The 14,288-nt window shown below is 37.3% G+C and overlaps 1 protein-coding gene across 1 annotated transcript in view; it reads left to right on the top strand.

Moving 5' to 3' along the window:
• The window catches only part of ERBB4 (erb-b2 receptor tyrosine kinase 4), a 925,368-nt gene that overhangs the window by 618,439 nt on the left and 292,641 nt on the right, over window positions 1-14,288 (top strand). The window lies entirely within an intron of this gene.

Here is a 14,288-nt window from a genome sequence, read left to right as displayed (position 1 = left end):
CTTCAAGCGTACCAACATCAGAATTATAGGGGTACCAGAAGGAGAGAGAGGGCAAGATATTGAAAACCTTTTTGAAGAAATAATGACAGAAAACTTCCCCCACCTGGTGAAAGAAATGGACTTACAAGTCCAGGAAGCGCAGAGAACCCCAAACAAAAGGAATCCAAAGAGGACCACACCAAGACACATCATAATTAAAATGCCAAGAGCAAAAGATAAAGAGAGAATCTTAAAAGCAGCAAGAGAAAGACAGTCAGTTACCTACAAGGGAGTACCCATCCGACTGTCAGCTGATTTCTCAACAGAAACCATGCAGGCCAGAAGAGAGTGGCAAGAAATATTCAAAGAGATGAATAGCAAGAACCTGCAACCAAGATTACTTTATCCAGCAAAGCTATCATTCAGAATGGAAGGTCAGATAAAGAGCTTCACGGACAAGAAAAAGCTAAAGGAGTTCATCACCACCAAACCAGCATTATATGAAATGCTGAAAGGTATTCTTTAAGAAGAGGAAGAAGAAAAAGGAACTCTTACCATTTGCCACAGCATGGATGGAACTGGAGAGCGGATAAATACCACAAGATCTCACTTATTTGTGGAATATAATGAACAACATAAACTGATGAACAAGGACTGATCCAGAGACGGAGAGGCATTGATTGGACTGTCGGGCCTTGGAGGGAAGGTAGGGGAGGGTGGGGGCAAGGGGGAAAGATCAACCAAAGGACTTATATGCAAGCATATAGGCCTAACCAATGGACACGGACAACGGGGGGGTGAGGGGGTGAGCGGGGAGAGGGGGGGTAGAGGGTACACATATGTAATATCTTAATCAATAAAAAATATTAAAAAAAAAATGTATCCCATGTAACATTAAAAGCATACTAGATAGATACCTAGTATTCTTCTAAAATAAAATATTTAAAACAAAACAAAACAAAACAAAAAAAAAAGAACTACACACTCTGTTTAAATTTTATGACAACCAAGAAAAATCTAATCAAGGTAATTTAAAAAAGATAAATCATTCTAAAGTTTATGGAGTGATGGATGAATAAGCAAAATGTGGTATTTACATACAATGGGATATTATTTTTCCTTTAAAAAGCAAATTCTGACATATGCTACAACATTAGTGAACCATGAGGACATTATGCCAAGTGAAGTAAGCCAGTTATAGAAATGATAAATACTGTATGATTTCATTTACATACAATACTTAGAATAGTCCAAATTATAAAGACAGAAAATACTAGTATTCTGTTGCTTGTGCCCTGGTAACGATGGGAGTGGTTCAGTGTATTATTTCATTTATATAAGGTGAAAAGACTCATGGTCATATATGTTGCACAACAATGTGAATGCATTTAATACTACTGAAATGGTTGAGATGGTAAATTTTATGTGTATTTTTTACAATAATTTTTTAAAAATATAAATCAAAGATTATTAGTAGAACACATCTGGTGATCTGGCACATTTTAATTCCTTTTTTATAATTGAAAAATGTACCCCTATATAAAGTTTGAAGACATCCTGCTATATAGAATTTGCAAATAATTTTAAGCCTGAAGGAATTAGGTATAGGGGTTAAAATGCTACATTGATTAAAAAACTGACTTAAATTTTTAAAAAGAAACTCATCAGAACAAAAAATATATATGTTAATCATGTAACAAGTGCCTTAAACAAAGAGATTCACAAAGAATTTCATAGTTGATTTTTAAAAACATAAAACCATAATTGTGTATTTGGCATTTAAAGCAACTGTGTAAAATTGAAGGAAAATTATACTGAATCCATTCAGCATTACCCAGCTTCTATTTCTCTCTGATCTGTTTACTCTGTAATGCGTTCAGAGTGATTATGTCTGTGCCTGGGCCCTGTTTTGCAACCATCATTCAGACATTTCATTACTGCTCATATGTCTATTCCCATTCACTAATGAAAGCGGTTTCATGGAACTCAGTTGCACAATTCAGTAGAATTTAAAGAGCTTACTATTTCCCTTTTCTTCTCTAATTTCCCATCACTTAGAGAAAGCTTTGAAGTAACAGGAAGATGTTTACAAGTAACTGAAAATTGTGCATTTAAGTTCCTCTTTCATAACATTTACCAAGATGAAGTTATACGTGTGCTGTCCGTCTTCTATTGGTGTCCTCTCACTAAGCCACTTTTATTTATTTTTTTAATTTAGCCACTTTTATTTCAAAGTTTGGAGCAGAAGTAGAGGAGAGATTGCTGGTTACACTGGAGGGTTGGGCCAGGAGGGGCTGGCATCTCTCCAGGGAGCTGGAGAAAAATGAATAAGGAGACCGAGCTGCTAACCCACTTAACAATCTTTCAAGCCTAGATTGTTGCAAGCAGCCCTATGCAACTTTTATTTAATTCTTTGCTGCCTGGCAAGAACAAATTATGTTCTATTTAGAGGTGATTCTTTTGGCAATTGTAGGTGCTCTTTCTAAGCAGGGAAGAAAAAAATGGGATGGAAATTATGCAGTGACATTTCTTTTAAAGTTCTCCTTTAAGAATAAGTAAGAGAAATATATAAAAGGGGGGGGGGGCCCTGATTTAAAAATGTGCAAAGGCAAAGTCATCTCAAAATTAGGTGTCTCGATCAGCCAGTTTTGTTCTCCTACTTCCTCACGCTTTATTAAACAAAGATTTCGATCTAGATAGTTTCTTTAAAAAATACTTTCTATAGCATCAATTCAAACTCTGTACTCAAGAAGTAGAACACAAAATTAAACTAGTTACCTATATGCCACAGTTGCTACTTTGTTAAAAGTTAGCTATTGCTAATTATCATATGCTAATGTGTTTTTGAAAGTAAAACAATTTGCTTTATAGGAAAAATACAATAATAAAACTATAAAAGTTTTTTAAAAGCAATGGAATGTTGGGGTAACCATTACGCCTTCATTTCTAAATTGCATTATGTTTTATAATTTCACATATCAAATATTTTAATGAAAATATTTGCTCTGTCTTTATAGTAGAATAAATAAGTGTCCGGGGCTTTTTGTATAGTTGACAGATACCTGCCTTGTTTGAGTTTGTAGAGAAAGGTAAATCAATATTGTACAGTATCCTAAGATTCCTATGAAATCATAAATTATTTCTGTTAATCCATTCTGTGGGCACAGGCATTTTATCTGAGGGGGGGAAACCCAAAATATTGTTTCATCAATAGTAAATTCATTTAGAGTAAGTGTGTAATACAGGGTACTTTAAAAATATTTAAATGGATAATCATAAAGAAAGAAAAATTACATTATTGTTCTCTCCTCTTCTTTTCCGCCCTACTAAAACCTTCTACCTAGCCCTGTTCTAGGGCATCCCATCTCCCCCACCGAATCTTCATCCTTTTGGCACAATTATTCTACCACTGGGCCTTAAAGAGTAGACTAACAACTGAGTTCAAGTTCTAGGCTTCTATGAAATTTCAATCTTGACTCCAGGAATTTCTAACTTAAATATTTAGTCCTTTTATTCTTCATTTTCTCACATTGAGTGGAATTGGGAAAATGAATGAAAATTCTAAAAACAGTGTTTTCCACATTATGTGTACATAAATGTTAGGTATCATTTCTAGTGGTTGTAGTTGGAGATCTGCTCCTCTACAGAGACACCTGGTATCTCGCAACCTATGTGAAAGCTGGAATTGTAATCAGCCTTCTCTTAGCGTCCCATCATAATATTTTTTTGTTGTTATTAATCCTTACCAGAGGATATTTTTTTAAATATATGTTTATTGATTTCAGAGAGTAAGGGAGAGGTATAGAAACATCAATGAGAGAAAATCATCAATCGGCTGCCTCCTGCATGCTCCCCACTATGGATCAAACCTGAAACCCAAGCATGTGCACTGACGGGTAGTGGAACCGTGACCTTCCTGGTTTATAGGTCAACACTCAACCACTGAACCAGGCTGGACGGGCCCAAGGATATTTTTTCCACTGATTCTTAGATAGAGTGGAAGTGAGTGAGGGAAGGAGAGAGAGAGAGAGGGAGAGAGAGAGAGAGAGAGAGAGAGAGAGAGAGAGAGAGAGAGAGAGAGACATCTATGCGAGAGAGAACAATGATTGGCTGCCTCCCTGCCAGAGATTGAACCTACAACCCAGGTATGTGCCCTTGACAGGGAATCAAACCTGTGACCCTTCAGTGCACAGGTGAATGTTCTAACCACTCAGTCATAGTGGCCAAGGCCATCCCATAATTTAAACCAAATGCACCTATAATTTTGTGGGAGTAGGAAGCTGGGTGGGGAAGAGCATTTTTTAAAGCTCTTAACATGCACATATGGTACCCTCCACTGTGCCCTTTGAAGTCATCTTCTAAATGCTATATATTTACCACATACAAATCAAAGATCTTGGCAAGTGACCTAAATCATATTTTTAACTCCATGCCAGTCATTCCTTAGATGACTTTGAATGTGTCTGGGTCATTGATCTTATGCAACATTCTTGCCTAATGGTTTTTTTGAACTCCTAAAATCATTGAACTTGCTCAGTATTTATACTTATCCTATGAGAACCAGGCCAATTGTGACATAAAGTTTGTCTCTCTAGTGGTGTTAATAATCTATTTCCCGTGCTCTGCCCTCCTTTGTCCCACATGACTGTATATATATATATATATATATATATATATATATATATATATATAGTAATATAGTAATATGCTAATTAGACCGGACATCTTCTGGATATCATTCCGGTCGTCCTTCCTGATGAAGCCAGGGCCAGAGGGAAGCCATCCCAGGTCCTGGGTGCCTGCGGGAAGCCCAAGGGAAGCCAGCTGGGTCTTGGGTGTCTGTAGGTGGCCCAAGGGAAGCCAGCCCGGGTCCCAGGTGCCTGCTGGCGGCCAGAGGAGGGAAGCCCAGGTCTGGGTGCCGGAGGGAAGCTATTGCCGGCAGCCGGGGGAAGGAAGACCTAGTCTTGCACAAATTTTCATGCATTGGGCCTCTAGTGTGTGTGTGTATATATATATGAATGATACCTGCTTATGTATTGATTAAGAGTATGGGATCAGGAACCAGTGTTCCTGGACTCCAGTGTCCAGGGTGCCTCAGGCCTGTCACTTACTGTCTGAGCTGGGACATATTGAACTTCCCTGGCCTCCGTTTTCTCATCTGTAGTATGTTTTTCTCCTGAGGTTGTCACAGGAAAGAACTCACCTAGAACAATGCATGCTGTGTAATAAGATGACGTTACATCTAAGCTAGGCCTAAATGTTCAATGTGCTAGTTGATAGGGACTTTGATTCTATCTGGAGGATTTGCATTTCAGATGGTTCCAATACCAATATTATTTTTCAGAAATCAGTTCCCTAGGGAAGAATGATAGGTAATAAGGCTGATATTTAGGCCTAAATCATATTGTGATGGAATACAATCGGTGTATATGCAGTGGTTTGCAAGTAATATATATATATAGTAAATAACTCCTTTTCCAGGTCTGTCTACTAGTACATCAGCAAGAAACTCCGTTGAAATGCCTGTTGATGGAATCCTATTTTTAAAATAAAGTATAAATCTATTATTCTTGAATTTTAGATTTTGTGTATGAACTTCAAAGGCAAATTAATGAAAACATTTTATACCAAGACATTTTAGTCTCATTACCAACGGTAATGCCTTTTGGGGTCACTTGCTTATAACCTCCATCAATTTTAAAATCACATTTCATTCCTTAGGCTTACGGTGGCGTTTTAGAAATGTGCCTGTTTACTAATGTGGTAGTTTTTATTTTAAGTGTGAGGACTCAGAGGAGTGAATATATATCTATCCATATAGTTAAGTCCCCTTGGCAGCTGAGAGAATTGTAGGAACACAAGTAGAGACTTCTGGCTGCTATACCTCAGAGGAGTTTGTTTAATATAGTGCCATGGAGCTACCTAATCTTTTCCAATTTGTTACCCATTTTTCTTTGTTATCTGTCTCGGTGATGTCTCTTCTCCCTAACTGACTGCTACAGGCTAGCAATCTATAACAAAAACTCAGTCTCAATCTCAGATAAAATTTTTAAAAAAGAGGCTACAAGAGTAATGGTTCCAGCTAAAATTATAAAGTCCCAAACTACAGACATGATAAGTCCCTTCATTATTTACTCATGGTGGAAGAAGCTGGGTGAGCACTCTCGTGTGAAGATATTGGCCTCAGTAAAGGAAATGTTGGGTTATTCAATCTGTGAAGCCTGCTGTGTTTTGAGAACTGTTAGAATCATTCCGTAAGGAGCTTGTCATAATTTCACCCATTTCAGTTTTCCCATGACAATACCCACTTCTTATTAATTCCTAGAGGAGATAGATCTATTCTTAGAGCTGTCAGATGGAAGACAGATGAAAACAGAGACTGCTCATTTAGACTATGCCACACCCAGATGATGGGAACTTCTTTATGGTCAAAGAGTCCAGGACGTTGCTTCTCAAGTAGTATCTACTCTGACAGGATGAAAATGACTGGGAATATTCACGGTTCTCCCTTCCCTCCTACTCAAACATTCTGTGTCTGCAAGCCTGATCTTTCCAGCCCACCAGACCATAATGTTTCTCACTCCTCCACACACACCACACCACACCACACACACACACACACACACACACACACACACACACACACACAGTCTTCCTAGGGTATCACGTTGCACACTCAGGATACATAATAAAACATGGACAGAGAATTATTTGATCATAAAGCTGTATGGAATAAAGTATTTAGGGAGGATGGCTTAGTTGACCAAAAACATAATGATTCAGTGGGGGAGGATGGAAGGGTGAAAGCTTTGTGAAAGAAGAAGGCACCAAAAGAGAGAGATCTTGGGGGGTAGGGTTGTGGGGAATGGAAGACTCAGAAAGTGAGAATTATGTGAGAAAAGTGAGAAGACTTAGAAATGTGGCCAATGCTTTGGATCCAATGAATGGTCTTTGAGAAGACTTAGTTTTCATTTTTTTTTGTTTTGTTTTTAGTAAAGTTCTTTTGGTTGAATTTTGGCTATTGAACTACATGTGGATGGTTGCAGTTCATCAGGGATCCATTTGCACCTCTAGTTAGCAAGGGTCAGATGAGGGTCATGGAGCAGGAGAGATCCCAGCATCAATGACATCTAATCCTCTGCAGTTATCCAAAGATTAGTTCCACCCCTGGGTTCTTCTCTCTGTTCCTGACACATACTTTGAAATATTATCTGCACCCGTTCCCTCCTCCCATGTACACTAGCCTGAAATATACAAGAGTGTGCTATCCTAGGAGCAGAGTGAGATATCACTGTGCTTGGATGGTTAGTAACATCTCTGCTGAGGCTATGGTGTCTCAAACTTTGCCAAGGCATGCAGAGACCTCTGAAACCCAATTATCCCTGTCTGCCAAGCCTGTCAAAGTGTTTATGGTGTCATACACACACCCCTTCCCTATTGCCTGACTGTGGTACCTATTGAAAATGTCAACTCTGTTTGCATAAACACTTCTGTCTCAGATGACTTGATTTGTCTGCCACATCACTGTCTCTGACTCTTTGTCTCTCTTTGTTGTTCTCTAGTATTTTTATATACAACAGGAGGCCCGATGCATGAAATTCATGCACGGATATGGTCCCTAGGCCTGGCCAGCCATCAGGGCCGATCTGTGGGGCGACTAGAAGGGCTATCAGTGGACCCCCACTTGCAACCGCCTTGGCTGGCCTGGGGCCTGCGGGCTGGGGGCAGCTCCTACATTGAGCGTCTGCTTCCTCGTGGTCAGTGTACATTATAGTGACCAGTCGTTTCATTGGTTGGTCGATTTGCATATTAGGCTTTTATTATATAAGATGTTGTGAGGGAGGGAGAAGGGAAATAACAGTGATTCAGACTTATTACATGCCAGACACTTTACTACACATGCTATTTCACTTAGTTACTTCTGACACATATAGGAAGCATTATCATGTATGTTTTAATACTGAGGAAAGTCAGTTCTTAGGTAAAGTTTCTTGCCTAAGCTCCCACCAACTATAAATAGTGGAAACTGAATACAGATTAAAATTATTTCAAAGGTTGTGTTTTCTAAATTTTACCAGCACTTTAATGAATACTTAGACCAATAAATGGCAATATTATAAATTGCTTACATACTCAATAGTATTTTCAAATATTTCATTTTCCCTAAACTAGGGCTGTAATTTCCTACTATAATTATAAATGCCAATTTACTAAAATGTGTTTCTATTGAATTGACATTTATTTTAGCCCCAGTTACTGCTGAACCTTAATAAGCAAGTAATAGAATCAAAATAAATGCCACTTAGAAACAAAAAGAAAGTACAAAAATGTTGACAAGCAAATATGATCTGTAAAAAAGAGCTACTATGATACAATGCATCCAGTCTCTAGTTCCACTTTAAGGATGTTTCTGCTTTCTTACCTATAAAATGAGACAAATAATAATATTTATGTTATGATTTATTGTGTAAATTAAATGAAATGCTATGTATAAGACACTTGGTCTACTAGTTAGAATGTAGAAAGCACTCAATAAACTATAGATGATGTGGTGAGGTCGATGATGTTGATGATGATTTCTAGAGTGGGTTATGAAGCATTGTGTGAACTTACATGTATGAGACAAACACTGAAATACAAAATCAAAAGCAGAGTCAGCCATTATCAGAGTGAGCATTGAAATTCTGATTCATCTCCTACAAAACAGACTCTGTGTATTTGTGTTGTGTGTGTTGATATGCACATTAAATACTGATTTAAAATTGCAATTGCAGAAACTTACATTGATCCTATTAAATTTCATAGGGTTACTTTCGGCTCATTACTTCATCTACCAATTGCTTTTTAATTCTGTATAGTTATTCAAGAATGAGTTATTGCTACCCCTTCTAGATCTGTGTCTTTTGCAAATCTTGTACCCTTATTTCAACTTAATAATTAAAATGCCAAATATGATAGATAAGGATGGAGGCCTTTGGCACACTGCTAGAACCAGACCATCAGTGTAGGCCAGAACTGACATCAATTCTTCTATCAATGTTCTGATACATGTGCCTGTCATCCAGAAATCCACACGCCTGTTCCAGATCTCACCATTGTTTAACAGAAGGGCATACATAGGACATGGTGAACTTATTTCTGCTATCCAAATCATTTCTCCAAGCTACAAATATTCAGAAAATAGAATGTAAAATTAGTGATATTTTCTTTTTTAACATTTTTTTTATTGATTAAGTTATTATATGTGTCCTTATCCCCACATTACCCCCCAACCCCCTTCTCATGCCCTCACCCCCCTGTTGTCTGTGTCCATTGGTTAGGCCTATATGCTTGCATATAAGTCCTTTGGTTGATATCTCCCCCTTAGAACCACCCTCCCCTTCCTTCCCACTGAGGTTTGATGGTCTGATCGATGCTTCTCTGTCTCTGGATCTATTTTTGTTCATTTTATGTTGTTCATTATATTCCATAAATGAGTGAGATCATGTGATATTTATCTTTCTCTGATTGGCTTATTTGTATTTCCATTTAAAATTATGCATTTATCTCCTACATGTATCAGCAAAATATTCCATAACACAAAGTGGTTAATTGAAATATTGTATGTTTGTATGATGGAAGGTAAATCCTCCAAAAAGGAAAAAAAAAAAACCCTCACAACAAACATATTTATTTAACACAGACCAAGGAGTCATTCAAGCCCAGTTGAAATGTAAACCTTTTTTTCGCCAAAATCCTTCCTGTCCATTTTATTCATACATATAGCAAATACAATTATTATCAAAATTATTTGGCATTTTTCTGTCTATTTCCTGTACCTTAAAGGCTCCTGGAAGACAGGGAACTCACTTTTCATCTTTTTATCCTCTGGCCAAGATAGGGACTGGTTTAGTGTAGACTTTCAATAACTGTTGTGCTTCCCTCTTTTGAATTATACGGCCGTAAAAAATTATTATTCTCTCATTCATTCCCCAGTGAAAGTAGTTTTAAGAGGTCAAGTCTGCCATAGTTTAAAAGGACTGAAAGAAGAATCCAGAGATGTAACTGCATTGTCTTTAGCTAGAGGCATTTTGAGGCTATAATCTTTTATGGTGGCCAGTGACTTCATATTTTGTAACTCTTCAACTGTCCTGGCATATTACTTGCAGAAAGCAATCCAGAGGTACAATTAAATCCCATCTCTGCTGTCAGTTCCACAAACAAGCAAAACTTCTAGCATGGATTTATTACTCTTATAAATATCAAAGTGGCTCAGGGACTCTAGTTCCTAAAAAAAGAATGCAAAGGCTACATTTTTAGTAACATCTGCTGGACAAGCATAAAGGATGACTTTAGTCATATTGCTAACTTCTATGATGAATAATGCACTGTCAAAGCAGAGCTGATTGTCTGTGAATTAAAATAATGCCGATGTGCATATAAACCACACTTATTTTAAAAGATTTCAATGGTTGCTAAAGTTGCAGAAATATTTGTTTATAACTTTTATTTTATATTTTACCTCTCTGATTGAGCCAGAATGACAGGAGTGGAAATGTTAATTCAAATGTTTGCTATCACTAACAGCTGTATTGGACAGTCAGATTCTAATTTTTTTTATCTTTAAATTCTTTATTAGTTAAGGAATTACAAATGTGTCCTCATTCCCCGCCTCCATTAACCCCCATCCTTCCCTATCACTCATGCTCTCACAGATTCTTATTTTTAATCAGCATATTTTCTCTCACAGTTTTAAAAGAATTATTGCAATAAACAATAGAAAATAATTTGATTTGGACTTGGAAAGAGGCAGATTTGCATAGCACTGGCAAAGTGTTAGTGCTCCAAAACACGTCTCCTATTTGCAGAGGCTAGTATCTGACTAATCCCTCTTTTTTGCTTTCCTCATCTTAAAAATGTACTACTAGAGCCCAGCCAGTGAGGTTCAGTGGTTGAACATTGACCTATGAACCAAGAGGTCATGATTCAATTCCCGGTCTGGGCACTGGAGGCAGCTGATCAATGATTCTCTCCTATCATTGATGTTTCTCTCTCTTCCTCTTTCTTTCTCTCTGAAATCAATTAAAATATATATATTTTTTTAAAATATACTACTGGAGAAGTAGTTTATAAGACTGATTCACATTACATTATTAGTGGTGTGAATTGTTTATTCCCCTCATGAAAACAGGCCTCCTGAAGCACTGTGTATCTGAGAATAGAGGACAAGTTCTCCATAAGATATTCAGCAATAGTTAAAGTATTTCTCTTTTTGTTAGGAGACACACAAGGGACCCTCCAGAGGTTGGACTTATCCTCTGCACTGAAATGCTCTGAGCTGATTTCACTATAGATGTCACATGGATAAATCATTGCCTAAGGAATGTAGCAGACTTCTGAGCCACCAGGCATTACATTGGAAATGACCAGACTCAACCTGGCTTTTTCGGTCTCTTCTTTCCAGAGCTAGGAGTCTGCGAAGCATTCAGATTTACTGGCTTCTTTCCTTAAATCCATAGATAATGAATATTGAATGCAGAGCAGTCAAAAAATTTTCTCTTCAAAATAATGCTGAATTAATTCTAAACTCTTTTAGTGGAGTAACCATGCCAATTTCAGCCTATGTTAAGTATTACTTAACAGAGTTCTTAATATACAAACGTGGAAGGTACTCAAGAAATGCATATGGATAGGAGGATGGAGGAAGGTAAGAAAAAAGTTTATAGGTTTTGTGCTTTTTGTTTTTTTCCTAATGTTAGATAGATAATTACTAAGGAAATCCTTTTTCTAACCTCCCATTTTTTGACACTTTTGTGTAGCAGAAATGTTTGGAACTAAAAACTAAAACAGAATTTAAAACATAGTAAGCTTAATAGTCCATAAAACCACACTACCCAAATGTATACAAGAATCAAACCAAGGTTGCAGGCAAGAAAGTGTGGCAAATGCATTAATTCAAAAATATTTCCAGTTGGAGATTTTGATCAAATATTTTGACATTTACTTAATTGCAAAAGCTCAGTGAAAATAGTATTAGCACACGTGCCATGTATCACACAGTTTGGGAGACGAATGCTGAACTGAACGCCTGGGCAGATTCTACAGGGTCAAAGCTCTAGAGACAATGACATGAAGGGCAGGGCAGAATGGGCAACCATTTATAGAAGCGCATTCAATTCATGGTTCTGCAGTACATTTTGGGAAAAGAATGCTGAGACGTGATCACCTCCTTTGGGTTTGCCAAAGGGGTGGAGAGAATATAAATAAGATAGAGTAAAATCACAGAAGAGAAGGAATTGTTGGCTTCCTTTTATAGCAGTAAAAGATATTTATGTTTAAATATTAATGAAAAATGAAAACTGCCCAACAAAGTCTTGTAGTGGCATGTAGGCAGTCAAGGTTACACTATTTAAACTTTGTGTGTGGATGGTGAAGTGGGGGTGGGGGCGAGGTGGGGGAAGGACACTATATTACTTGTTTCCAATTAGGTAGATATTGCATAATATTTTCTGAAGGACCATAAGAAAATTCAAAATGTATATTCATAGTCCTCTTCTTCTTGCATCTAGGAGTAGGTCTTGGGGTAGTAATTAAAAAAAAAATGTAATCCTGCCCAGCCAGCATGGCTCAGGGGTTGAGTATCAACCTATGAACCAGGAGGTCACGGTTTGATTCCCAGTCAGGGCACATGCCCTGGTTGCAGGCTCCATCCCCAGTGTGGGGCGTGCAGGAAGCAGCTGATCAATGATTCTCTCTCATCATTGATATTTCTATCTTTCTCTCCCTGTCCCTTCCTCTCCAAAATCAATAAGACAATATTTAAAAATATATGTAATCCAATAAAAGAGGAACACTGAAAGTATTAAAATGTCTAATATTACTAAGCTTCCCCCCCCAGCTACAGAGAGTACTCTGGATACAATGAATGAAGTTACATATTTTATTAGCCCCAAACACAATTTGTTACGTCAGAGTAAATGGGAGATCATCCTCTGCTTCAGATAGTTTTGGTTAACAGACCACTTAATGGGTAGATTTAAAGGATTTTAACACATCTGAAGAAATACCAGAACATTAACATTAGCTGCTTTCTCATAAAATAAGTTTATACAAAAAAAAAAGAAAAGTTTTTACTGCTTCCAATTTTATTTCACAGAACCTACTAATTTCCGCTGGTATATATCAATTTGGATTTATTAGCTTTGTACGAAAGAACTCCAGTAGGTTTTTAATAATAATTATCGTTATCACTGATTAAAGTTATATTGTTCAGGCCAGATGGAGTCCTTTTCCTGTCAGCTAGAATGAGCTTGATTATGTAGTTATAATGTGTTTAGATCTAAATAAACAGATGGCCCAGTGACAGGATATTATACGCTGGTGATGTCAGCAGCAGCGCTTCACAAACAGAATTGCTTTAAATAAACTCTGGATCCTGGCACTTTTAAGAAGGTGACTGGAGTTGAGCCTAAGTGTTGTATCAACTTGATTAGTACTGTTCACTTCAGAAGGGTCAACCATGAGGCCGGTCTGAGGTTCGGTCTAAAAAGTGTGTCTGCTGAACCTGTTCCTTAACTGTGAAAGCATTTAACTTAATACACATACTCAGTATCATAAGGAGAGAGAGGAAGAGAGAGAAGCTGCCCAAGTGTAAGAACTTCCAAGTTGAAGAGTTAAAAACTGTGGATCAAGAAAAGATGGATACATTTGATAGAACCCTATTCCATAATTTTTGCAACATGTTATAATAAAAGTCTTGACTAGCCATATACCCACTTGCAGTCGATATTAGAACATTAACAGAGCTTTCATCTTTAATCATTTTTCATGTCTACTATTTATTCTAAAAATAAGCCCACTCCATACCCTTGTACCAACAAAAATGTAGAGCGAGCCTATAAAATTCAGAAACAAACTTCAAAGAAAGTCATTATGTACAATTGCTTTAGCTAATGTTCTTTTGTTGAGTCCTTATGGGACTTTCTCTGTGGGACAACTGTATTTGCTGAGGCAAATATCCATGATAGCAGAGTCTTTAAGAGGAAGATGCCACTGCAGGAGATAAAGGCTGCTATTTGAAAATGAAGGTAGTAACAATAACAATTTTAGAAGAGGCTATCAAATAATGAAATTAAGATTTCCAAAAATTTAGCTGTTTAAATGCTTAAAATTTTTATATTAAGCCAAGCCATAACCAAGAGGTCACCAGTTCAATTCCCAGTCAGGGAATGTGCCCAGGTTACAAGCTTTATCCCAAGTAGGGGGCATGCAGGAGGCATCCAATTAATGATTATCTCTCATCATTGATGTTTCTATCTCTCTTTCCCTCT

The sequence above is a fragment of the Myotis nattereri genome (assembly GCF_964212035.1).
Source record: "Myotis nattereri genome assembly, chromosome: 7".
NCBI lineage: Eukaryota > Metazoa > Chordata > Mammalia > Chiroptera > Vespertilionidae > Myotis > Myotis nattereri.
The sequence above is the reverse complement of the archived record's forward strand: the minus strand, read 5'-3'. Positions and strand labels throughout refer to the sequence as shown.